Source organism: Passer domesticus, chromosome Z, assembly GCF_036417665.1.
Source record: "Passer domesticus isolate bPasDom1 chromosome Z, bPasDom1.hap1, whole genome shotgun sequence".
Taxonomy (NCBI): domain Eukaryota; kingdom Metazoa; phylum Chordata; class Aves; order Passeriformes; family Passeridae; genus Passer; species Passer domesticus.
Genome location: NC_087512.1, coordinates 74944968 through 74969514, shown reverse-complemented (window position 1 = coordinate 74969514; position 24547 = coordinate 74944968). Strand labels below are relative to the sequence as shown.

Below are 24547 nucleotides of genomic sequence, written 5' to 3'. Positions count from 1 at the left end.
CCACAAACTGTGTACCTACGTTCAGGTACACTCTTCTCTGTTGTATCAGCTAGAAACTCATCTGCTTTTTCCAAAAAGCTCTGACAGAGCAATGCATTTGTTCACCTCTTTTTTTATCAGCCTATCAGGCATTGGGTTTTTCTTTCATTTTCTTTCCTTGTTACTTGTGGAATTTTTTCCCGTTTAGTTGCTAGCTAGGAAGTACTGATGGCTGGGTATCTGAGATGATACTCCTCTGGTTTTTGGGAGTTTCCCTTCGGGGGGAAGGGATGAGGGGGGAACAGAGATACTGCAAGAGCAGAGGCAGGAAAAAGTTGGGGCTGAGGATTTGGGTGCTCTTCTCTCTCACTGAGCGTTGGAGGAGGACGGTTGGACTTGCACCTTGGGGGAAGGAATTTGCTGCCACCACCATAACCCAGCTGGGAGCTGCTTTCCTTCTGCTGCTGGGTCCTGCGCCCTGCCCTGCCCTGCCCTGCCCAGACATCCCACGGGCTCCAGGGGCTGCTCCGTGCTGACCTGAGCTCGCTGCTCTTCCATTCTCCTTCAATACATGCCACCAAAGAGCTGATAGTCCTGCTCCAGTGTCTTTGCCTGAGAGACCCTTAATTTCAAACTTATAATAATTCAGAGGGAGAGAGTTTACATCCTCCATTCCAAGGGAGGCTCCTGCCTTCCCTAGCAGACACCTGTCTTTCAAACTGAGACAGATTTTGGTGCCCAAGTGTGGGACCCAAGGACATTGAGAGAAAAAGGGTGAAAAAGAGGAAAATGGTTATTGAGTAACTTTTTTTTTTTTTTTTTTTTTTTTTTTTTTTTTTTTTTGGTGTGTGTGTGTGTGTGTGTGTGTGTGTGTGTGTGCTGGATATAGAAATCTCATTAAGTCACTATGTGGTTTAGCTAACCCTGGTTTGGGTGGCACATGGTCATGGCTATATTTCTCCTATTTGCAGGCCCTTGTCTAAACATGGGTCCTACAATTAGGGCTACTGTGGCTGCTATCCAGTTTACTTTATAGGTTAATAAGGTGAGGAATTAATGGATTTTGACTTCCTCTGGAAGGTGGGCACATGGATTCAGAGCTATGACACACTACCTGTATGTATTAAGCTCTGCAGCTATTAAGAGAACTGTATGCAAGCTATGTGCAATTCTGAATTTCTGTACAAAGTAATCCAAACAGGAAAATACCATAAACAAGAACACACTTCAGGGACAGTTTAGTGGCTGAAGAACTGATCCAACTGATCCACCAACTGATGGTGGTAGCATCAGTTGTCCTTTTATTTAGATACCAGTACTTTACCCTAGCCAAACTGCGTATTTGTTCTGATTTGGATTTACTTATGCCATTTCATTGATATTACTCTATTTACAGGACTATTTATATCTCATATATCCTTAACCAAGTAAAGCTGAGTAAAGATCTGAAGAGCCATAGAAAACTTCCCAGCTTCTGTTGAAGACATTGTGTAAACTCTATTTTGAGAAACACTCAAGCTTCTTGGAAAGCTTCTTTGAACCTCGTGGTAGCTCAAAAGAAAGTCTTGGGGCAGAAGTTGTTCAGATTATTTGTTATCAGAATATTTCTGATGATGTTTGAGAAAATTAAGGCATATAAAGCCGTGCTAATTACTGCTTTCCTGTCTGGGCAATAGCCAGCAGCTATTGGAGAAACATGTATAAGACTTCAGGCTCCTGCTGTTATGTCAGGCTTGAGGCTGTGGAAGGTGCTCCAGGACGAAGCTCCGGAGTGATCTGGAGTTACTTGGCAAGGGGTTTGGCCTCTGCTCGCCGTGAACACAAGAGGGTGCTGGTTACCGTGCAGAACTTTCCCTTAGGAAATAACTTTTTTTCCCTGGTTCTAGAACGGAAAAGAGAGAGGGAAGTCTTCTGCCCTGAAGACCCATATGTCGTGTACTGAAAAGACATGATGTCACCAGTATGCATGAAATCACAATTATTCAAGTAAACTTCCTTAACAGTATTGAAGTTACATGTATTTATTGTTTGCATCCTTCTTCATCCATCCTTTGACTCTTCCTGAAGTCAAAGAAGGTAGTATTAAAAAGGAATGTGACCTCGTGCCTCGTGATACATCTCTGCCATCATTTCAGCAGGTCTGGGCACTTCAATAAAGCAACTGTCTAGCTCTCCCACGTGAGGGTTTAGCAAGGTTACCCCTGGGCTCAGAAGGCATGCTGCTCTGGAGACTTTTCAAGCTACCCAGATTCTGGATGGGCTTTTTCAGTCAATTTTGACTTGTTTATGGTTCCATTATGAGAATATGCTCATCCAAACACTGTTAAATAGATACACAGATTAGTTCTTAGACCATGTTCTATAAATTCAGCAGAAGATGGAAGCAGAGGAGTGTGCAGTGTTCCTTGGGATATTTCTGGAAAACAGTTTAGCAGTTGGTAGAGGAATTATCACATCAGTTTGCTGGATTATATATATTGTGCCTGGAATTGGGATACCCACATAAATGAGTAGCCAGGAGCCCAATTTGACCATTCAGCTAACGGTTACCTGAGCAAATCTGGTATATTGCCTGAGGAGGTACCACGTGAGTTAAAATTAGCTCAGATACACACCTGGAGAAGAACAAGAGACATTTGAAGACAGATATGAGAAATCTCCTATGCTTTGATTTACAGTATCTTATGAGTGTTGTGAATTTATTAACCAGTTTTCTAACTGTAAGACAGGGTTTAAGAAACATGGAATTTATTCAGAGAAACTGTAGTTTTGGTTTGGGGTGGTGGGGTTTGTGCTGTGTAAGAAAGACACTTATTCACACTTGTGTGCTTTTTTGGTGTTTATTGTGGTTCAGGAGAGACTAATGTTGATGTGGGAAAAATAATCAAAAAATGGCATGGTGCTGTGTTAATTTTAAAATACCTTAGTAGATTCTTAACATTGTATTTCAGAATTGCTACTGTGGGCACATACACTTACCTATCTATGAATCAACCAATAAATCTCCCTGTATGCACACAGGTCAGCAGAAGATGTAAGCAAGTTTCATCATGTGATGGAAAAGGAGGAAAGAGCTTCGCAATACTTTTCCTTTTGTACATGCCAACTTTTATCAGTCCCTTCTTGTTCTTGAACAAGCAGACCTACTCTTTTAGTACCATTATTAACTTTGTATCATCTTTCTTAAGTAAGCCTAACTTTTTCTCCTTGGAATGGCAGTAAGTATAGAGTTTCATCCCATTTCCTACTCAATTATGTTCCTTTTCCTTTTTCTTACTCTGCAGTCAGCCATGTGTTTCAGCACTGGAAAACTTTTTAGCTCTGAAAGAATAAAAATGCAGCAGTGAATACAAAAAGTGAGCTCCCACAACTTAAATACATACCTCATCTTAATAATGATTTAATATGGTAGAAACCAGCTAACAAAAATAATGCAATTTACCTCTGAATTACTGAAGAAATTATCTACAGAGTTGTCAGACACTATGAACTAAACTGCATCTAAGTACATCCAAAATACTTAATTCCAGGGACATTTGTCAATGGAGCTATCAAAAATTGAGTATTCATCAAGTAGTAGCTTGAGCATACTCTGGGAAAATAATCTAAGAAATTACCTGATTATGAAAGAGAATATTTTAAGGAATACGTACCAGCGGTCAACCTAGATTCCAACTGATTTTTTTGAGATGTAGCTTTGCCTTTTTGTGTTCCATCCTTTAAATTTCATTCTTTATGGCAGATCAGCAAAGTCTTTGTCATTTACTGAAAAAAATTCCAAAGTAAGAAGTAAACAGTGCTGTTGACAAACAGCTTCCAATAGTGCGCATCATCTGAGAACTACTTCTTGTTTTGACTTATGCACTGTGAGTGAACAGTTACAATCTCCCTTTTGAAAAGATGTTTTGCAGTTGGTCTGGATGAGGATAGGCCTTTGTCTTCCAGAAGAGTCCTCACTGCTACTCTCCAGACTAGTCAACACACTGAAACAAGCAGTTTGTTTTGACTTCTGCTATGATCAAAAAAATATGAAACAAGAGAAACCTTTGTTCTGTGCTTTTTCTTGCCTAACTGCATGTCTCAGTTGTGTTAGCAATTATCAGGTAGCAGGGCAGAGTAAAGTCAGTGCTATACAGAACATGTAGTCACATGAAATCAGATAGAGATTCTAAGTACCAGATGCAGAGTAGAGGATAATGGAATCACTGGAAAATTCAAGTGTCTTTGCTTCCTCTTTTACAAGAAGATACTTTGTGTTACTAGTTTTCAGTTACCTTTGGCTCTCCTGCCTTCCCCCTCTCTAGTTCATAGCATTTTCTTATTTTGGACATGTGTTATATTCACAGTACATTTCCATGGTCACAGGAGCAAAGTTGGTCAACTGGTGTTGAATGCTGATGAGTAATGAAGAACATCCACTGGGCTGCCTGGCAGAGTACTTACATATTTCATTGCCCAGCTCCCTCCTGGACTAATTCTCTTCTTTTTTTATCAACACAAAGAGGCTTCCAAATTCCCTCTACTCCTGTAGACATAACTTCTGTCACAAATCAGGACAGAGTATGTAAGTGCTAGTGTTAGGATGGTAAGTGAAGCACAACAACTGAGCATTGTTAAGGATTGAGGTTCATAGAAGATGTTCTAAACCAGACTTTGCTAACAATGAACTCAATTCCATGTCTGTATCCTCATACTAAACAAAGATGGAACAATAGCTATGCTGACACCAGCAAGGTCAGAATCTCACCCCAGGCCCTTGCCTTCCCTTTCCTTATAATTCTGCCCAGTCTTGTATTTGGCAAGAAAGATATGGATAATTTTCCTTGTTCTTCTTCAGCTCTTTTCTGCACTATTTATCATTCTTCTCAACATATGAGATCACCTTTAACATAAATTTAAAGTTTATATGCACAAAACAAGTAAATCAGTTACACTTATTTGAAGTACACCTATTGAGTATGTTTCCTATGATGTAGTAGACAGTCTAGAGTATCTAGAGTATCACAGACATATTGTTCCTAAAGCACAGTTGTTTCCTACAGAAATAGTAAGATTTTGCCATAACTTCTGTCTTATCATAGAATATGCTTATGCTGTGTAGTTTGTCGAGCATAAGGCCCAGTACTGTTTAGGGTCTACATGTGTACTACTAAAAATTGCCCTGTGTAATGGAAATGTTAAAAAAGAAATTTCTCCACTCTAGGTTCCTCACAGCAGAGTTTCTGTCATGCAGCTGCAGGCAAAAATAACCACAAAATTGAATGGTACACCAATAGGACAGCTAGAGCCCGGTTAATCTATTAAGGGACCGCGTACCAAGACCCATGGGCTTTAACTGCCTCAGAATTTATGCATCTGTTCTTACGTGCCCTGCACCTGCCTTTTGGTTCAATGGCAACTTTTGGTCTGGGGCCTCCTAACAGTTTATAGGATTGTTTTCCCACGACCCCACAGACAGGCCAGTAACTGTTCTTATCTTGTTGAGACTCAGCTTCTGCTGAGGACTGCAGCCTCCCATCTTCTGTTTGTGCTTCTGATGAACTAGTTTAATTGGTAGAGAATGGGAAATTCAGAAACCCTTGGTTTAAAGTAAGGACTGTTAGGCAATAACTAAAACACAGGTTTGTAATCAACATTATTTTCACTGTATATGCTAGTAGGAAAATTACTAAGAAAATTATTCCAGCCAGAAATATCTCTAGATGAAAGTTTGCAACTATTGGTGTACAACTCCAGAAAATTCAGCTACTCATGCCAAAGTAAATTCAAGGCAAACAACATACTATACCACACTGTGCTGTAACTCTAAGTGCCTTATTCTTACTTAAAACTTGTTTATTAAGCCAAACATTAATATCTCTCCACAAGGACCAGACCATAATAATTGTTTTCCAATATCAAATCCCTGCCTCCATTTTTCCTTAATTCATTTTAACAGGTTAAGTATCTTCTCACCTTTATTTTCCTTTCAGAAAACCAAGTAATATTTATTTTGCTTATTAGAACAGTAGCACGAGGTTCAGTATCACAGGCTGGGTGTTCAAATGAGGGGACGCTACTTGTTTGAGAGCAAGAAGTCAACTGGCCACAAGAAAGATGACAGCTGCTCTGTGGATCTGTGATTGATTTGGCACAATAGGGGAGCTGAATTTTCATTTCTGTCTCTATCCTGCTTTTAGAACAAAGGTGATGTGTTTTAGCCTTCAGACCTTGTTATTTAAATATCAAATTAATTTCAACATTGATCAGGAGAGGAGAATTCTCTATGTTTGCTAGAATGATGGAATTTTCTACAACTATATTTGGTGTGCTACTCCATGTTTGTCATCATGAGTGCATTAAAAGACTAAAATGTGTTATATACAATAAGCATATATATATATATTAATAAAAGTTTAGGCATCCCTTGAAAGATTTGTCACTACAGATACATACATGGCTTAAGTGTAGAGGCTATAAAAACTGAATATTAAATAGCTGAAAATAGTAAGAACATTTGAGTGCAGAGAGTAACCCAAAGTTAGGTTTGGCAATGACATAGCCTAATCAAAATTAACTTTTTTTTTTTTTTTTAATATACAAATCAAATGCAGTACTTCAGTGACACGAATGAGTTAGAACTCATGCGTACTTTAGAATTTTGTGTACGCAATGTGGAATCAAGTTCTCTTTCATTATGTTTTTTCTAAGTAGCACTGCCACTCATGATCCAGCCTCTAATTTTAGATTCTCAAAGCAAAATTCTATTTTTTGTGAGGTAACACCTTACATAGAATAAGTACACGATGATGGAATTGCTACATAGAATTTATATTTTTCATGGCATTCTCCATTCAGTAATTATGTGACCTTGTAGATCAAGTTTTACTGTTTTATTTTTTGTAATTAGTATTGAAAATAGATCAATGACATGCAGCTACATTTCATTAACGGATGTGTATTCATTTTATAACTACCAATGTATTATGAATACCACTGTATTCTCATTGCCCAACACCTTTTACTAGATGGCTCTTAACAGAAAGTACAAACACAAAAAGTACACAGGGATGGAGAATACAATCAGACAAGGAAAAAATTATGTAAACAGAAATACTCATATGCAGACAACTCATGACCTCCCTGCAAATGTGTAGAAGTCAGACAGAAAAAACACTCAATCCTTGTCCAGTCCCCCGATGGCCACTCAAGCCCCTTTCTTTCTGCATCTCCACACTAACTTTTTCAGAGCACATTAAGCTGTTTGCCATTTGAGTAATAAAAAAATCCAAGTCAAGTTCTGTCCCTCCTTTGGTTGTTAGGTAACTACTAAACACTTGTCTCATTGACTCAAAAGCAGGGCCAGAAAAATGACAAGTTATCTATAAAGACTAAAGCTGTTCCAAATGCCCATTACAATGTATAACTTCCCTCTGCCGCAAACAGACAGGAAAGATGGCAATATGTTGGCATAGCAGGTTTTTAGGTCAACAGCTATGCCAACATCTTGCCTCCTCTCCAGCTCTGCATAAAGGAACTTCTTGGAAAGGTGTCTGTGGGAATTGTACAATCTTTAAGTGTGATTTGTTTGATCTAAAATAGAAACCCAAAATTTATGTAAAAGCTTCACACTGTTATGTAAAACATTTTGATATCAGTCTCACCATACAGTGTACAGTAATGTAAGTGGATTTCTACCCCTTAGGCTATGAGATCTAAAAAAAACTCTGACAAAAGCCAAGTTTGTAGTTTTGTGTCTATAACAGCTGCAGAGCAGAGACAGTGTTTCTTAACTATTTGTCACAAAGCAGTAACGTATTCAGGACATTTCTTACCAAAGCATCAATAAAATCCATGAGAGAGTGTGGATGATCTGGAGCTGTATCTTATACACTGCAGTGGAATCATATTCTCAAGTGACTTAATTTTAAACTCATTTTGTTTGGTTTCTCTTTTTTTCCCACATTCACCTAAACAAAGAAGTGATTACAAAGGAAGAGATTTAAACACACACATTTGCTGTTACAAAATACATTAGCAGCTTCTTTCATACTTAGAAATCACACTGCCACCTTCTTGTAATCTATTTCCATTCACACAAACATTTGCAGACAGTATTTTTGGGGACAGTGGATTTGCCAAGGAGACAGATTTTCAGGAGGAAAGTGGTAGTCATTACAAAACTGGAGACAGACTCCTCCAATTCACCTTGCCCACAGTGCACACTTTGACTGTTTTATGGTTGTTTGGTGTTTTCTTTTCACTTATTTTAAACAAACTAGGAGAGATATTTTAATTTATTTCTCCAACCATGTACATGGTTTTATAAAGCAGCCAGAATGGCAGGAGTGAAATGTAAGAGTCTAATAAGTGTAAAGAGAGCTGATAACCATCTGGGACATATTTACTAGGTCAGTCATTCACAACACCAAACGTGCTTTACTGAACAAATGACGTTGTCAGCTGCAGCTGCCAAATGGACCTTTAATTTTAATTTCCAAACTCTGTATTCAAACCTGACACCTTGAGTTCATATCAACATTGTGGAGTTTTGTTAGTTTGGGGTTTTTTCCTCCAGATTTTTAAGAATGAGAAGAAAAGCAAAGGAAACGTTGTTTGCATTTGTTACTTAACGTAAGTGCATTCATTGTCACCAGACAACCTGGTATTTCAATATTTTGCAGGTAATCTTCGAAGAAGCTGGGGTTCAGTAAAATCTTTCAAAGCTGAGGTTGCACAATGAAGCCTCCTTCAGGTGTTTTACCTTGCTATCAATGATCAAGCCACTACAAAATACACAACGAAGAATCCTCCAAAAAAGGTACTGAAGATAGAAAAGAACATTTTTTTCCATATTACATAAACAGAATAGAACACATTCTGAAGCCAAGCACTTCATCACATTTCAAAATACCACAAGAGAGCATCTTTTGTTGTCCTTGCAAACACATGTATCTTTAATTAACATTACAACTAGCATGTGAGTTATCTCACACAAATGAAAGCCTGTTTTCCACCAATTCTTCTCATCTAAGAAAACTGCCACGTTGAAGACACATGAATGACACTACATTTCAAAGACTCCCTTTGGAATTATATTTAAGGAAAAGTTCTTAAATCTACATTGAGAATATTATCAGTGAATTCTATTCGATTTACGCATCTCAGGTAGGGAAAAAGTGTAAATTCTTCAAAATGGAAAGTAAATTGCAAGTTTCAAATGCTTATTTCATAAAAATTCATGGATGTACAAAAAAAAAATATTTACTTTCCTGTTTTGTATTTGCTAAACCTTTCTTTCTGCCTTTAGAATTTAGTTTATAAATCTTATGAAGCTCGTATGGTCATATATAACTTTCCCACTATCTTACAGATCTCTTATGAGTCAGTGTAGTTATTTCAAAACTTTTGCAATAATCTCTGAATTTTCTTAAAATAACAACTTTTCCAATACTTTTTTTCTGAACTGAAAACTGCTTATATTTGGGATCATATTCTACAGAATGTTTGCGTGCCTGTGTACTCACATCAGTAGAGGGTTTTTATACTCTGACATGACATAAAATAAACAAGATTTAAACTAAACAGCTGTGTCAGCAGACAAGATCAGGGTGTGTTAATGTCGATGCTCTCTGACCTGCCAATCTGATGCCTCACACAATCACTTCTGCCCTAACAAAGCCTGTTTTTTTGGAGGGCAGTGTATGAAATGCAGCTTATTCTGGACTTATGCCAAGGGAGGCATTACTTCAAAGCTTCATATCCTGGTTGTGTCACTAACCCAAAGAGCCTGGACTTGGCATGCTGTGATGACCCAAAATCTAATCAATTCAAACACAGGCAAGACTATGCTTTGCAGCAGTAACAGGCTGCTGCTGGAAGTTAATATCCCATTTGACAAATCCACCATTGAAACTGAAAGCAGAGATGTGTAGAGCTTGCAGAACTAACATGAGAAACTTGCAGCACAAGATTCTGACAATCTGCCGATAAAGTACCTTCGATGTCACATCTCATTTTACACTAAGTTTACTGTGAAAGAAAAAAGTAAGCTGAAAGAGAGAAAAAATAATATCTTTTTTTTTTAATATTTTGTAGATTTTTCCACAGACCCTATGATCTAAAAAACCAACAGGTTAAGTACCTGGCAATACATCAAATGCCACCAAACATAAAAGTGTTGAAAGAACCATTTTCTGACAAAGGAAAAGCATGTAATAATAATTGATAAAACCAGAGGTGGGATAGAGCATTTTTCTAAATAACTTGCCAACTTCATCTGTTCTCCCTGTTAAAAAGTTCAGTAGCAGAACACAACTTATCTTCAGTACAGCCAAGTCAAAATATGAAAGGAGAGAAAGAAAGCAGAGTACAGGCTTATTTATCTGATGCATTAAAGCCTCTACTCAGCATCCCCCTACTCTAAGACTACTCTTCACAATTTTCAAACATGCTGCAACAGGGGAGCAGGGAAGAAAGAGGATGCAATACACACAGAAGGAAGGGGGGTGATAACACAGGAGAATGGAAGCTTGCAACAGCAGGGACCCACAGAAAGAAGAGAATTCCCCAAGCCTGAGATGCCCTTGCAGAACCACTTCAACACCCTGCAGACTGAGAAGAAAGACCTGCCAGATCAGGAGCAGCACCAGGCCTGAGTAAGGCAGCCCCATCTGCTCCCCATATAACAAGCAGTAAGGCAGCCCCATCTGGTCCCACATCACAGCCAGCACAACTAAGAAAAGGCAAGGGGTGACAGCAGTAGGTGACTTCTGAGAGGTTCAGAGGTACTGAGAGACCTGACACACTCTCTAGAGAGGTGCTCTTACAGGGCAGTCGTAGGAGAGACGTCACTGATAGGCTGCTGAGCCTTGCACAGTCCACTGACTATTACACACTGCTGCTGTTCCACATGATACAGCAGCAGTGACACAGCCAGGAGAAGACTGAGGAGTATCAAGAAGGATTACAGAGGCCTGGCTGCAGAATAACCATCAGGGAAAGGTGCTATCCTGGACCTTGTTCTCACCAACAAGGAATGACTGGTGTAGAATGGGAAGCTCCAGGACAGCCTTGGCTGCAGTGATGATGAAGTGGTGAACTTCAAGATCCTTAGGCCACAAGGAAGGGGCAGGAGAAACTCATTACCCTCAACTTTGGGAAAGCAGATCTTGCTCTCTTGAAGGATCTGTTTGGTAGGGCACCATGGCATAAAATCCTGGAGGAAAGAGAGAAAGCTTGTTAATATTCAAGATTCACCTCCTCCAGACTCAGGAGTGATCCCAACAAAGATCATGTCAGACAAAATTGCCAGGAAGCCTGTATGGATGAACAAAGAGCACCTAGACAAACTCAAACGCAAAAAGAGAGCCTAAAGAGCACAGAAAGAAGGAGAGACGGACTCTGAGGAATACAAAGAGATTGCCTGGGCAGACAGATTGTATGATTCTATAAAAACTAAATCCCTGATACAACAAGAAAATCTTCTATAGGTACCTTAGTGATGAAAGGAAGACTAAGGCAAATATGGATCCTCTTCAGATAGGAACAGAAGACCTGACTACCCAGAACACAGAGAAAGCTGAGGTACTCAATTACTCTTCTGCCTCAGTCTTCACCAGGAAGTGCTCCAGCCAAGCTGCAGAAGGTAAAGGCAGGGACTGGGGAGAATGAAGAACCAATCTCCGTGGAGAGGATCTGGTTTGAGACCATCTAAGGAAACTCAAGGTGCACAGGTACATGGGACATGATGAGATGCACTCAAGGGAACTGGCAGATGAAAGGCCAACTATGCATCCAATGAGAGAAGTTGCGACAATCTAAAGAAATTCCCATTAAACCAAAAAACATGATCCCCATTTTTAAAAGAGGAGAAAAAAGGAAGGCCTGGTGAACTGCAAGCTAGTCAGCCTCACCTCTGTGTCTGGCAAGATCATGGAATAGATTCTCCTGGAAATTTTGCAAAGGGAGTGAAAAATAGAGGGGATTAATAACAAACAACATGGCTTCATTAAAGACAAACTGTGACTGACAAATTTGGTGGCCTTCTATAGTGAGATTACAGCAGTGGTGGACAAGGGAAGGGCAACCAACATTACCTGCCTGAACTTATTCAAAGCATTTGACACTGCCACACATGGCATTTTAGTCCCTAAGTTGGAGAGGCATGGATTAATGCCTCTCAGTCTACAAGAAACTGGATGGTTGCACTTAGAAGAGTTGTGTTCAATGTCCAAATGGAGACCAGTGCCAATTGCTGTCCCTCAAGGGTCAGTACTGGCAGTGATGCTGCTCAAGATTTGTCACTGACAAGGACAGTGGGATCAAGGACAGTGGGACCAAACCCTCAGAAAGTTTGCCACAGACACCATGCTGTGTGGGGCAGCCAACGTGCTGCAGAGAAGGGATGCCATCCAGAGGGGCCTGGACAGGCTGGAGACGTGGGGGTGTGCACACCCCATGAAGGTCAAAAAGGCCAAGTGCAAGATCCTGTACCTGAGGCAGGGCAATCCCCAGCATAAGTACAGGCTGGGGAGAGAACAGAATGAGAGCAGCCCTGGAATGGGGCACTTGGGGATGTTGGCATACAAGAAGCTGTCAATGTGCACTGACAGCTCAGAAGCACAAGAATGTCTTAGGCTGCATCAAAAGCAGTATGGACAGCAGGGGAGGGAGGGGATTCTACCGCTCTACTTTGCTCTGGTGAGAGCCCACCAGGATTACTGTGTCCCATTCTGGGACCCCCAACATAAAAATTATGTGGACCTGCTGGAGAGAGTCCAGTGGAGTGGCAGAAACATCAAAGGGCTGGAGCACCTCTCCTATAAAACAGGCTGAGAGAGTTTGGGTTGTTCAGCTTGGAGAGAATGCTGTTCTGAGGATACCTTATAGCAGCCTTCCAGCACCTGAAAAGTGCTGGAGAGGGACTTTTGACAAGGATATGTAGTGATTGGGCAAGGGGTAATGGGTTTAAGTTGAAAGGGGGAAGGTTCAGATTAGCTATCCCATAGAAATTCTTCACTGTGAGAGCAGTAAGGCACTGGCACAGGTTGCCCAGAGAAGCTGTGTCTGCCCCATCCCTGGAAGTGTTCAGTGCTAGGTTGGATGGAGCTCTGAGCAACCTGGTCTAGTGGAAGGTGTCCCTGCCTATGACAGAGGGGCTGGTACTAGATGATCTTTACGGTCCCTTCCAACCCAATCCATTCTACGATTCTGTGAGTCTAAGAAAAATCCTTGAATTGGACACAGAATCAGCACTTCACTGAAGCAAAGTGGTAGCCTTAAAAGAATCTTGAAACAAAGGGAAAACTGCACATGGACAATGGGGGTTAACCTTTTGGGAGTGAAGAAATTAAAGGAGAAATAATGATTGTTGATACTGATTCACTGGGATGAACCTTGCAGTAGAGAATGCAAAGTTATCTTCCAAACCCCAGCATTACATGGTTACTGTGTATAGACCTGCTCGGAGCAGGTTTAGACAACCGGTATTCAAAGCACTGGCAGCTGCCCGGAGCTTCTTGTATTATAGGACTCCCACTATCAGAACCAGAAGCTGCATTGGCATTAGCAGGAGCAGAGTATGTGTGAGGGAAAAAAGCACCAGGAGAAAACAGGCAGCCTTACGGGCATAGTTTAATCCCTGTAATTATGCCGACCTGGTAATGCAAAGATCTACAGACAAATTCTGAAGCTTCATAAAACTGGGAGTTTGGGACATTCCCTCAAGGATCTTTGTTTTTAAACCAAGTATTTTGGCAGCCTCTGACACGCAAGATCCATTTCAATATACTTTTTTCACTAATTATAGAGAGACTATGCCTAATTTCCTCTGAATAATAGCCTGAATTTTTTAAAGATAAGAGTCTGTCATAAATTGACTTAATTGCATTTTAATTAATTTTCATTTATTGCACTGGCTAAAGGATTTTCTCCCATTAAATGCAGAATAAGCACATTTTTAAAGGAAATAAATACTTCACTTCAAGGAGACCAACCCAACATATACACACACAACTCTGCTGAGGAGTAACACTCTTAATCCTGCAAGAATGGTGAACAACCAGGAGGAGGTCCAAGTTGTAGGGAGACTAAGGCCAAAGACATGACAAGTCTCCTACAGACTGGGTTCCCAAAGAACATTTGGTAGATTTCTGAAAATCTGAAAGCATTCTGCACCAGGAAGAAGATGGAAGGAATGAGCAGGCAAATCTTCCCATGCAAATTTTCAGCTGCGAATGTATCAACAATAGAGAAACAGCAGCTGGAAATAGAAAAACATACAGCTGCTTGAAATACTCATTGAGGAAAACCTTGTCATATTTATTTTATAAAAGCTTACATGTATTCCTCCCTCACACCAAATTATTTGACCATGGAAAATTTCATAAATTATTAATCCAGAAATATTTATTCACTGTATACAGCATAAATCATTACTCTTTCTAACTGCATGTGACTGAATAGAACTGTCCTCTTCCTTCAACTGAAGGATTCTTCCATGCTATATTTTCCATGGGTTTTCTTCTAGTTAAATTAGAAAAAAATTTTCTTCCCTCCTTTGTTTCTAAAACCTATGAGATTATGCCACAGCCTAATGCACATAAATTTTCCTGCATGGCTTCAAAAGGCACACCCTTGTCACAAGAGATTCCCCTTAATTTCTGTGGGTTTTTAATTGAGATTATCAGGTATATGTATATATATATATATATATATTTATTTATTTATTTATTTATTTATTATTTATTTTCTTTTAGGCATGTCTTGTGTTGGTGTTTAAACTATTTTTTACAAATGGTTGTGCAAATTTTTATGCATCTTTGTATCTCCAAGTTGAAGTTAGCTAGCGTATGCCTGATCCTCATCTGCCTTCAACAAATGGTGATGTTTAGGTTCAAGCTGAAAAACAATTTAAAATTACTTTGAATAAAATTAGCCTGTGAGTTCCTTTGATCTTTGAATTGGATACTACTTCAATCACTGAACTAATCTTCTTTAAACTGGGATTTTTGTCCTTTAAAAGAATCTAACTTTGCAGATGGCTGTGGGAATAACAGACATATAGGACAGACTATGTCTTTTGAGGATTTATGCATTATCTGTCTTTCTCTGGATGCTGAAAGACAGTGGGGTTTCAAAACTAAAGATTATTGGGAAGATCCCAGAATTAATAATCCTATGGGGGCCTAGTTTCTCAGATGTAGCTGTATTCCAAGTCTCTGGAACACTCAGCAATATTTAAGGTGGCCCCCGTGCCAAGGAACTGAAGTGTGTGATTGAATGGGTTTGTCTCAGTATCTAATGATGCATCACTCAACCTTGACCCTCTAATACCCCTGACTTCACCTGATAATGGAAGAGCTGTCACTCCTATGCAGGTGGTTGATTCTAACAACTCACTTTCAAAAAATTATGGCCTGTGAGTTTGTTTAAAGACAATGTAGCTTCAGTTTAATTTCATTCACTTACATTCATGTTTATGCAGATATAAGTAAAATACACATTTTATCAACACTTGAATTAAGCAATACAACTTGCATGTTCCAGTGGTGAAGTCTGCATCATGAATAACAACTTCAAACCCTGTTGCTTATGAGTTAGAAGGAAACAAAACCAATTCAAGTGGAATCAGATAAAACCAGATTGCAACACATAAAACTTGCCAAGATATCTCATGCTACAGATCCACCAATACTCCTGTAGTTCTTATATATGAAAGAAATTCCTGTGATTCCAGGTTTTAAACTTCAGTGATAGATGCATTTCCTCAATTAACTCTTCAACTTATCTAAATAGTCTTCTCATTATGTCAATTTGTAAAAGTTAAAAGTTACACTACACATTCAGATATTTAATTTTGATTAGCTAGAAAGTCATCATATATGTTATCCAAAACTGAATCCAAACTTGCATGAGATACCAATACAGCAAGTCATGCGACTAAGCAGGAAATTAAGCATATTTTTCAAAAAATCAAACCAGTAACTTTTTATGTCAAGCACAACAATGACTGACATCACTAAATCTGAAACAGATGCTTGTCAACAATCAACAATTTCTTGTCACAATTACATTAAACATGTTGCTTGACTTTGAGATTAAAATATTTAGGAAGAAGTTTGGAATATGGGATCCTGAGATTTCTCAATCCTGTATTTGGATTCCAAATAGCTGTAACATGAACATCTCTCATGTCTCCTCATCCTTACTGGAAGCAGAAACTCCAAAAATCAAAATTAATTAGCAGCAGACAATTCAGTCTTCTGGGTAAATGGGATTTTTTGGTAGAAGCATGGGCAGGCTAATGCTTATGTTTGGAAGTCAGAATGTGAATGAAACCACAATGAGGTTAATAGCATTTCCAGTCTCCTGTATGAATTCTGTCCTTCTAACACACTCCATGAGGCATTAATATGCCATGAAAAATAATAGGTTGCCATAAAAAAGAAGAAAAAAAGAAAAAAGAGACGAATCATGAAGTAATTCAGGTCTTCTGAATAGTTATCTTTCTCCAATGACAACTGATGAGGTCAGTTAGCTAGTATGTAGCCAAATGCAAAAAATAAATATTAAATTGCTAGAACAGACATCAGTGATGATAGGAAGTTCTTTAGTCTTTAAAAAGGAACAGGGCATTCTATAAGCTTATAGGAAGTATAGCTTTAACCCTGGAAGAATAACTTTAACAGCATTTTAATAATGAAAATGATGCATGCAATATTTTTTTTCAGGAGTATCTTGTATACTGCCAGTACCTACATCCACAGTAATGGACAGCACCTGAACACACTGTTCGATAAGATCATCATTCTTCAGTTAGAACAAAGTTTGATATAAATGACAGATAACATTCTTAAATGGAACAACTAAGGAAAATGCTGCTTTGTGAAAATGTAAGCCAACTAAAGTTTGTATGTTCTCTACTGGCAAAGAAGCAGCCTAGGCTTTACTTCCTTTATTTGTCCAAACAGATTAAGAGAAGTAGATCTCAAGGCACAATCAAAAAATTCATATGTGCTGTAGCAACACAGAAGTGTTGCCCACACTGTCCTGTTCATACAAATAACTTTTTTTACTATAGCTATCCTAAAAGGAGATCCTCACTTCGTAGTGATGATGTAGGACACACATGCTGAATGGTCATGAGACACGGTAAGGAAAACGGATTTGGTGTGTAAAATTGTATTTAAGTGCACTGCGATACCATGACCTAAGGGCGCAGCTGGGTCTAAACAAATATGTAACAAACCTCTCTCTCATCAATAGGTCATGGTAAATAGCAAAGAATGTATGTAGCCAAAAGCAGAACAGTAATTTGTTAAGAGTCTTTAAGCCTTTTGTAATTTCTATCCTGTGTATTTCACTTGGACTGCAGGGTAAGGCAGATACAAAGAACTTGCAGGCATATAGTGGCATTAGTTACTGACCTGCTGTTCCTCCTCAGTCTACCAAACGACCACTAAGTCTAGAAAAATAAATCACAACAACATGAGGTATAAATTTCCCTGCAGCCCACAGGCTGTCAGTTCTCCAAATTATTCAGCCCATTTTTTTCACTCAGTGTAGAAACAAGACACTGATTTCTCAACATAGGAAAGCTCAGAAGTTATAAGGCAAGTTTACTGCAACAGAGTGCTCAGAGAGGGATACAATATCCATCCTTACATTTGCACTATGATTAGTTCATGTTAGCCATAACATTAAGGAAATATGTTTGTGTTACCCACAAACTGCTGTCTGTTACTGTTGACACAATTACAATTTACTAGGTTAGAGGTTAGGACTTCTACAGCTACACCTGGTTACAAATTAATAAAAAGTTGGTATAGATATCTGTCTTAAGGAAGAGTTGGAGAGTTGAAAACACATCATTATTCCTTCATGATTTTGAAAAAAAAAATTAAAATGTATCTACTTATGAAATCAACTATTCTGTGCTATTTTCTGTTTCATTTTACTGTTCCTGACACTATCTATCTGAAATTCTCTGTTGAACTTTAAAGCAAGGTGTTAATTACTATTCCTGGGTAACTTCTTACAGGGGCAGGTGTCTTGAAAGTGTGTTCATGCAACTTAAAATGTTCTTAAAATAGCTTGCTGTGAGCAGCATGTTCCTAAGTAGGTCTAAGAAACACTGATTAAGTAAAGCTCCCTACTGTGTCAAGAACATCTTTATTGGAAAGAAATTTGCAAATTAACCACGCTTGATCTGGATTTCTGACTTTTAAGTATGGCTTAATCCTGCTTCAGGCCAAACCAAAAAATTTTGGCTTTCAGTTTTGGGCTCAGACATTTTCAGTTCACTGCATAGAAAGCTGTCTAAGGTCTACTACAGTGCTGCCTTTCTTCCCCTTCATGTTATGACCTACATTGCCAGTAAAGATACAACTTCTTATAGGAAATTAAGGTGCATCAGTGATAAAATGCTATGGACACCGAAGTAATTGACAGAATTTTGCACTTTCTTGTATTTTCTGTCTTTTTAATGTGGAGTTTTAAAATACAGTAGATTGGCAATTCTAAAGAAGAATTGTAGGAAAAGGAAAGGTTCACCATGAATAAACAATAAAAGTTACCTGGACAGTAATTACTTTTCCTCATGCAGAACAGGTTAAAGAACACATCCCTCTGTACAACTGGTTAAACCCAACAGCCTCTAGAGAATAGGTTTCTGGGGTCCACAAGTGGTGTGGCTGGTAGATACATATTGAATCCCATCTAAGGACAAAAAAGGCATCAATACAGAAGACTCAGAGTGGCTGGTCACTTCTGATGGAGGATTCCTTGGACCATGGAGAAGACCTGCTGAACTGGTCTCGGAGGGGTAGCACACAAAACTTATGGAAGATAAGTAATTTTTTTCCCTGTCCTGTTTATAAACACGCGAAGATTTTTATGTTCAGTAAGTGTCCTCTAATATCTGAGCATGACTAATTTGGCCAAAAAAAAGAATTACATTATTTGTTGCACACAGTAAAAGAAAGATTTCTCATAAACAGCATGAGATTGGAGAACATCTGCACAGCTACTGCCAGTCAAGCTAACCTCTAAGTGGATTTTGAAAATAATCCCATTATGTTATATTGCTTATATGAAACTACCATCTCTTTTAAGATCTACTTGAGAAAGTCTACAGAAAACATATTGACTTAGTCTTTGTTCAGTTTTGGTTCGTCTGTTTGAGTTTTTTTAATAATTAAATTAATTACCATTATTTTAATTCTCAAACTCTAAGATAAAAGCATGAAACCTATATGTGAGTTATTTTAGGCATAGATTTTGTATTAAAAAGTGCAATGGAATGAAGAATTCTCATTCATTTTATAATGTATTGAATCAGGTTATGCACATGTAAACAGTAAAAGGAAGAAATATCGTTTTTGCGTCTCTTAAACCGTAACAGTTAATTAAAACAAGATTTTGTGACCATAAGATCTCTGTCAACAGATTTCTAAACACACCTTTTGTGTTAAAGTCACACATTCAAGGAAAAAAATGCATCTTATTAGTAGCAAATAATTTTGTATATATTTAAAATAGTACAAATATCGAAATTGGATTCCAGCCTTATAAGTTTGATTTTTTTTTCTTTTTCACACTAATTTTAAAGTAGCTTTAAAATGCATTCAGAGCATAACAGTTCACTGCTCATTTGCTCTGTTTTAAAAATCTTACATATTTTAGCCTCTGATTTGCATCTCCTGGTAATCTTGAAAATTTGTGAATACTATTTATAAGGACAACTGCTTCTTGTATTTTGCTGCAGGAAGTACTGGCTCAATTTCTCTCGATGTCAGGGCTAATTCTGCTAACCAAGTCTGTGGAAATGACTGGTGCATTGCACCCTACCAGATCAAATCTCAACAGAGAACTATTTACTGCCAAACACAAATGTAGTTTTTTTATTTCACTGACTTTCTTAAAGAAATTTGATTTTGTATTAACAACATTTACTAACTATATGCTCAAAAGGTTTTCTTCTCACAAGTTTTTAAAATCTTCTACCTTGTACTGTCAATTCAAAAGACTATGATCTGGGAAATCAGTAATTGTAGTACATGAAAGGACAGACTTAGCACTGCTGATTGCAGACGTGACAGGAGATATGTGAATTAATAATAGGGATGGGCGAAATGAAAAGAGTTATTTCGCTGAAAGACCTCCAAGAAAACTGAATTCCTTCTCAAGCCTACATTTCCTAAGCAAAGCAGGTACCAGACTTCTTTCAAAGTTTTTACAAATGCCTACTAGTTGCTAGCACCTTGTTTTCTTAATTGCCAGGATGAAATACACAAAGACAGAACAAACAGGTGTGATGAGAAGCTCCCTGCTATGCTGCAGAAATAGCCACGGAAAGGATGTCCAACTAAGCCAGGATCCAGAACATGCATCTGACTGCATTAACCCCCACTATTTACCCAAGTTTTGCAGGTTTTGTGAAATTTAATTAGTTTGTTATGAGACAGAGAAATCATACAAAACACTTGAACTAAAGGCACATTTAGAAAAAAATTTAAGAAATAGTCTTTGGTCTGCAATAGATAAAATTAAATAAAATCAAAACATGATTAAATAAATAAGGTGAAAGGTATTTTTTAAAAAATTTTAAAATTTTTTAAAAGAGAGAGAGAATAATTATTTCACAAAATGAAGATGGGACTCTACTAAGTGAAAAATAGTCAGTAAATGTTCCTTCTCTGGATTTTGTCTTTTGCTGTCTGCTTTCAAGTTTAGTAGATGTGTTGATACTTATTTTACAATAAAGTGTACAACTTGTGAAGGCCAGAAGCCCTTGCTAAGAAACACCAATGCTGGTGCCAGAGCCAGACTCATTTTGTTGCTGCCCTGGATCCATGGACATGCATTCTAAGCCTGTATATGAGTAGACAAAATGGACATGTTATAAACTGAATTCTTTTTGGTCAAAAGAGAAAGATGTAACTGCTTCCAAAAGACAATGGATAACATAATTGCAAAATTTGTATCAACACATCTACTGACATTGAAAACAGACAGCAAAAGATGAAATCCAGAGAAGGAAGATCTACAGACTGTACAGTAGGACGGTACTAGGCTATCATTCAGCAGGTCTCTCTTTAAAAACAAATGTCAAATTTAAGAACTAATTCATCTGCCTATTCTCAAACGTGTCATAGCTCATTCCCATAAAGACATTCCTCCTAGCACTAACCTTCCCTCTGATGGAAAGTTCTCACAGCATCTGTTCATCTGACAACTGCACAGCATCACCAACAAGCGACGGAAGACCAAGGCACAGAAGAGACAGCCATAGCTATTCTGAGCTGAGCCAAACATTAAAGTCACCTATACTATAGATTCACCTATACTGTAGAGGCAAATTCCTATCCCTTTTGCTCCCAAACTCCTCAAAGAACAACCAAATCCCCGGTATTATTCTTCAGGTAACTTTACTTTTACTGTGGGTTTTGAACTACCAAGAATAAAACTTGCTTCAATTCCTCAATTCTGACCATCCTGTAATTCTTCCCACCCTCTAGACACGTTACTGCTCATATCATGTGAAGGAATGCTGTGCCTTCTTTTTCTGGACAGAACACAACTGTCCTTCCTACTGATTTTTAAGGAGAAATAGTACTGCTTAACCACATGTTTCCTGAGGAGACACAAAAACCACATGGGTTGCTGAAATAAATGGAAACAACATGAAGGATCACTAGCTAAGACCACTATTAAAATTTAGACATGAATTTATTTTTTACTTATAATTTTACTTCTTTCCAGCCCTGTGCTTTCTCCTTCTGTTCACAGCTCTTTCATGCAATACTCTTGCACTAAGAAATAAAAAACAATCCAAACAACTGCACATAGTAGAACAAATCTCATTCCCATATCTGAGATTTTAGAGTTCTAGGAAGTCAAGATGACAGTTTGCTTCATTTCTTGGAATAACTTGATCAAACAAAAACTGCAAGATAAGGGATCACTTAAAACTAACAGGGAATGGGCTTCCTCCTGTAGCTAAGGACAATACTGGCTTGTTCTTTTGCAAGCATCCCAATACAATGACACACATCACCTCAAAGCAAAAATCCCAATTCTATTCCCAGGACAGAAACTCTCCTGTAACTGCAGAGTGTTCTACAAATATTTAAAGCAGCCTGTTTGCTATACAAAATCCAAAACAAGGCATAAACCTGCTGCCACCACCACTACTTGCACAAAGTCCAAAGTCAATCATAGTGCTAATGCATCAGTAATCAGCCTTTACAGCTACAAAGATACTTGAGAATTTTTTTCCCTACATACTGTTATGCTACAAGGAGTAGTCTGCTACCTTGAAAACAACATTTACCTTGTGTCACTCAATAGGAAAAACCTCGTCTTGATTTTAAAGGTTTAAAACTCATTCTGTATAAAGAAAAGTTTTATTTACACTGAGAATTCAATCATGTACTGAGCTAATTATACTGGGCTAACTGCCTGACTTTTCTTTATTCCTCCCCAAACCAGATGCAGGAAGCATTAAAAAACTAATGGCTACAAACAACTGTCCAGATGTCAAATACTGAAGAATAAAATAAAGGTTATGTCTGTTCAGCATAGACTGGGGCTACTCAGGTGGTATAGAAGGATGACGTTTTCTCCTGTTTTTAACTAACCCTACCACACATGGATTCAGACTCTTCTCAGTGTTAAAAGTTACACAAATCTTTTCATAGATTAGCTGAGAGGGTATTTTACATCTCATAGTAAAAGTTTTGTCTTGAAATAATCTAGAAAAAAGTCCCCTCCTCAAACTATATGTCTCTGAATATATGTGCAAGGTGAATACTTTTGTCTTAGTTCTACTATATATAGTTTTCTGAAGAAACTAAGTTAAGTGGGTTCAAACTGAAGCAGTGTCAAAGGGAAATTTGACTTGCAGTGTAGCCTCACTGTGCTCACAAGTTCCTTCTAAATACAGAAAATTAAAATCAAGAGATTCCAGCAAACCGTGGGCTGCAAGTCCACAGTGTCTGGCACCTTTTTGCTGAATTAAAGACAAAGGTGTCAATAGCGGTCGTTATCGTAAATGTCTAAAACTCATTAGCACAGAATAATTACCAGCTTGCAAAAAAAAAAAAAAAAAAACCCACCAAAACAAAACCCAACAACAACAAAAAAGCACCCCCAAACCAACAACAAAAAATCCCCAAAACCCAAAAAAACCCCCCAAACAAACTCCTACCACCAACAAATTACTAAAATAGCTCAGAAACCAAAAAAAGAAGTAAAAAATCTAAAATGTTGTATTGTTTATAAGTTTTTGCTCAGTGAGAGCACAAACTTCAGAAATTCTTTTGTACTGTGGCTCAACTCCTATCATAGGAATGAAAGGATCCAGTTAAATATTGTGGAGGTAAAATAGTGCGAGTAAAAAGCAGCATGTTTGACAGTATCTGCAGGAAGAGATATTTCAGAGATCCGCACAGGGCTAAACATAACTAGCTATGCAATCAAACAGTGCCCCTTACCAATAGCCAGCTGTAAAACGCGGTGGTAGTGCCCTGTGAAAGCATTCACCTTACACCACATCTGAGCACCACGGCAGGGTCTGCCTGTGGCTTTGTCCCTTTCCCCATTGTTTGCGTGAGAGAAATTTGTTCAAACACATTCCACCTAACACGATACCTGCTTCGCGATAGCGCAACTACTGCTCTAACAGGAAAGTGACTTCCAGTACTTCGACTCTCTGGCCGGCGAGCAGAGCCCGTCCCCAGTCCGGGGACGCCGGCGGGCCCGGTTGATCCGCGTCCCTCTGCACGTACCTGCGCCCGGCCGGAGACGCGGGTTCCGAGGCACGGCCTGCCGCCGGACCCGAACCTCCCCGCGCGCCGCCTGCGGCCACAGCTCTGGCGAGGGGCGCTCGGGTCCCTTCAGCCCGAGCTCGGCCGGGGCGGCCGCTCCTCCGGAGGCACCGCGCTCGCCTTCCTCCAAACCAAGCCCGTCCCGACGGGAGGACTCCCTGCCGCGGCTCGCCTCCGGCCGCGGGAAGCGAGGGCGGTCTCGCCCGCGACGGCTTCGGGCTCCGCGCTGCCCCCGGCCCGCACAGGGACCACCAGGGTCCGCCTGCGCCAGCACATCCGCCAGCCGCGGCTCCGCAGCGCGACTCCGTCCGTACCTGCAGCCGGGACGGGAGAGCCGGGAGAGCTGCGGCTCGGCTGTCCCCGCTCCGTGCCCGTCCCCACCGCCGCACACCTGCCGCAGCCGCGCAGCAGCGGCCGCCGCCGGCCCCGAGCGCTGCCCTCGCCCGCGGGGGACACGCCTCGCCTGCCGGGGCGGGGGGGCACGCTGGGCCGGGGCCAGCCCCGACGGCCGCCGCCTGCGGCCTGCCCCGCTCCCCTCCTCCACGTCCCCCCGGGGCCTGCTCCCGGCGCGGCCGGGCCCGCGGGCGCCGTGTCTGCCCCGCGCTCCTGCTGTGCTCCGTGAGCGCTGGCCGGGACCCGCGGGCTCCGCTGGGCAGCCGCGCCCGAAACACCTTCTCCGAGAGCCAGCCTCCGAGTGGCAGCCGGCTGCTGGCCGGGAGCGTGTCCTCCCGCAGGTCCCGGCCCCAGACCCGCCCCTC

The 24547-nt window shown here is 39.8% G+C and overlaps 1 long non-coding RNA gene across 5 annotated transcripts; it reads right to left on the bottom strand.

Annotated features, from left to right (window-relative positions):
- Positions 1-934: 934 nt before the first annotated feature.
- On the bottom strand, positions 935-24208 carry LOC135290629 (uncharacterized). 5 transcript variants are annotated; one of them, XR_010353389.1, is made up of 4 exons: positions 7794-12328; positions 3633-3744; positions 2959-3300; positions 935-2594 (listed from the first exon to the last, which is right to left on the bottom strand). It is a non-coding gene; the product is annotated as an uncharacterized LOC135290629 (long non-coding RNA). The 5 variants fall into 5 exon arrangements; XR_010353390.1 differs by lacking the exon at positions 935-2594 and adding an exon at positions 24104-24208 and having other exon boundaries at positions 2602-3300; positions 7794-7928; XR_010353392.1 differs by lacking the exon at positions 935-2594 and having other exon boundaries at positions 2602-3300; positions 7794-7928; positions 11107-12332.
- Between the last annotated feature and the right edge of the window lie 339 nt (positions 24209-24547).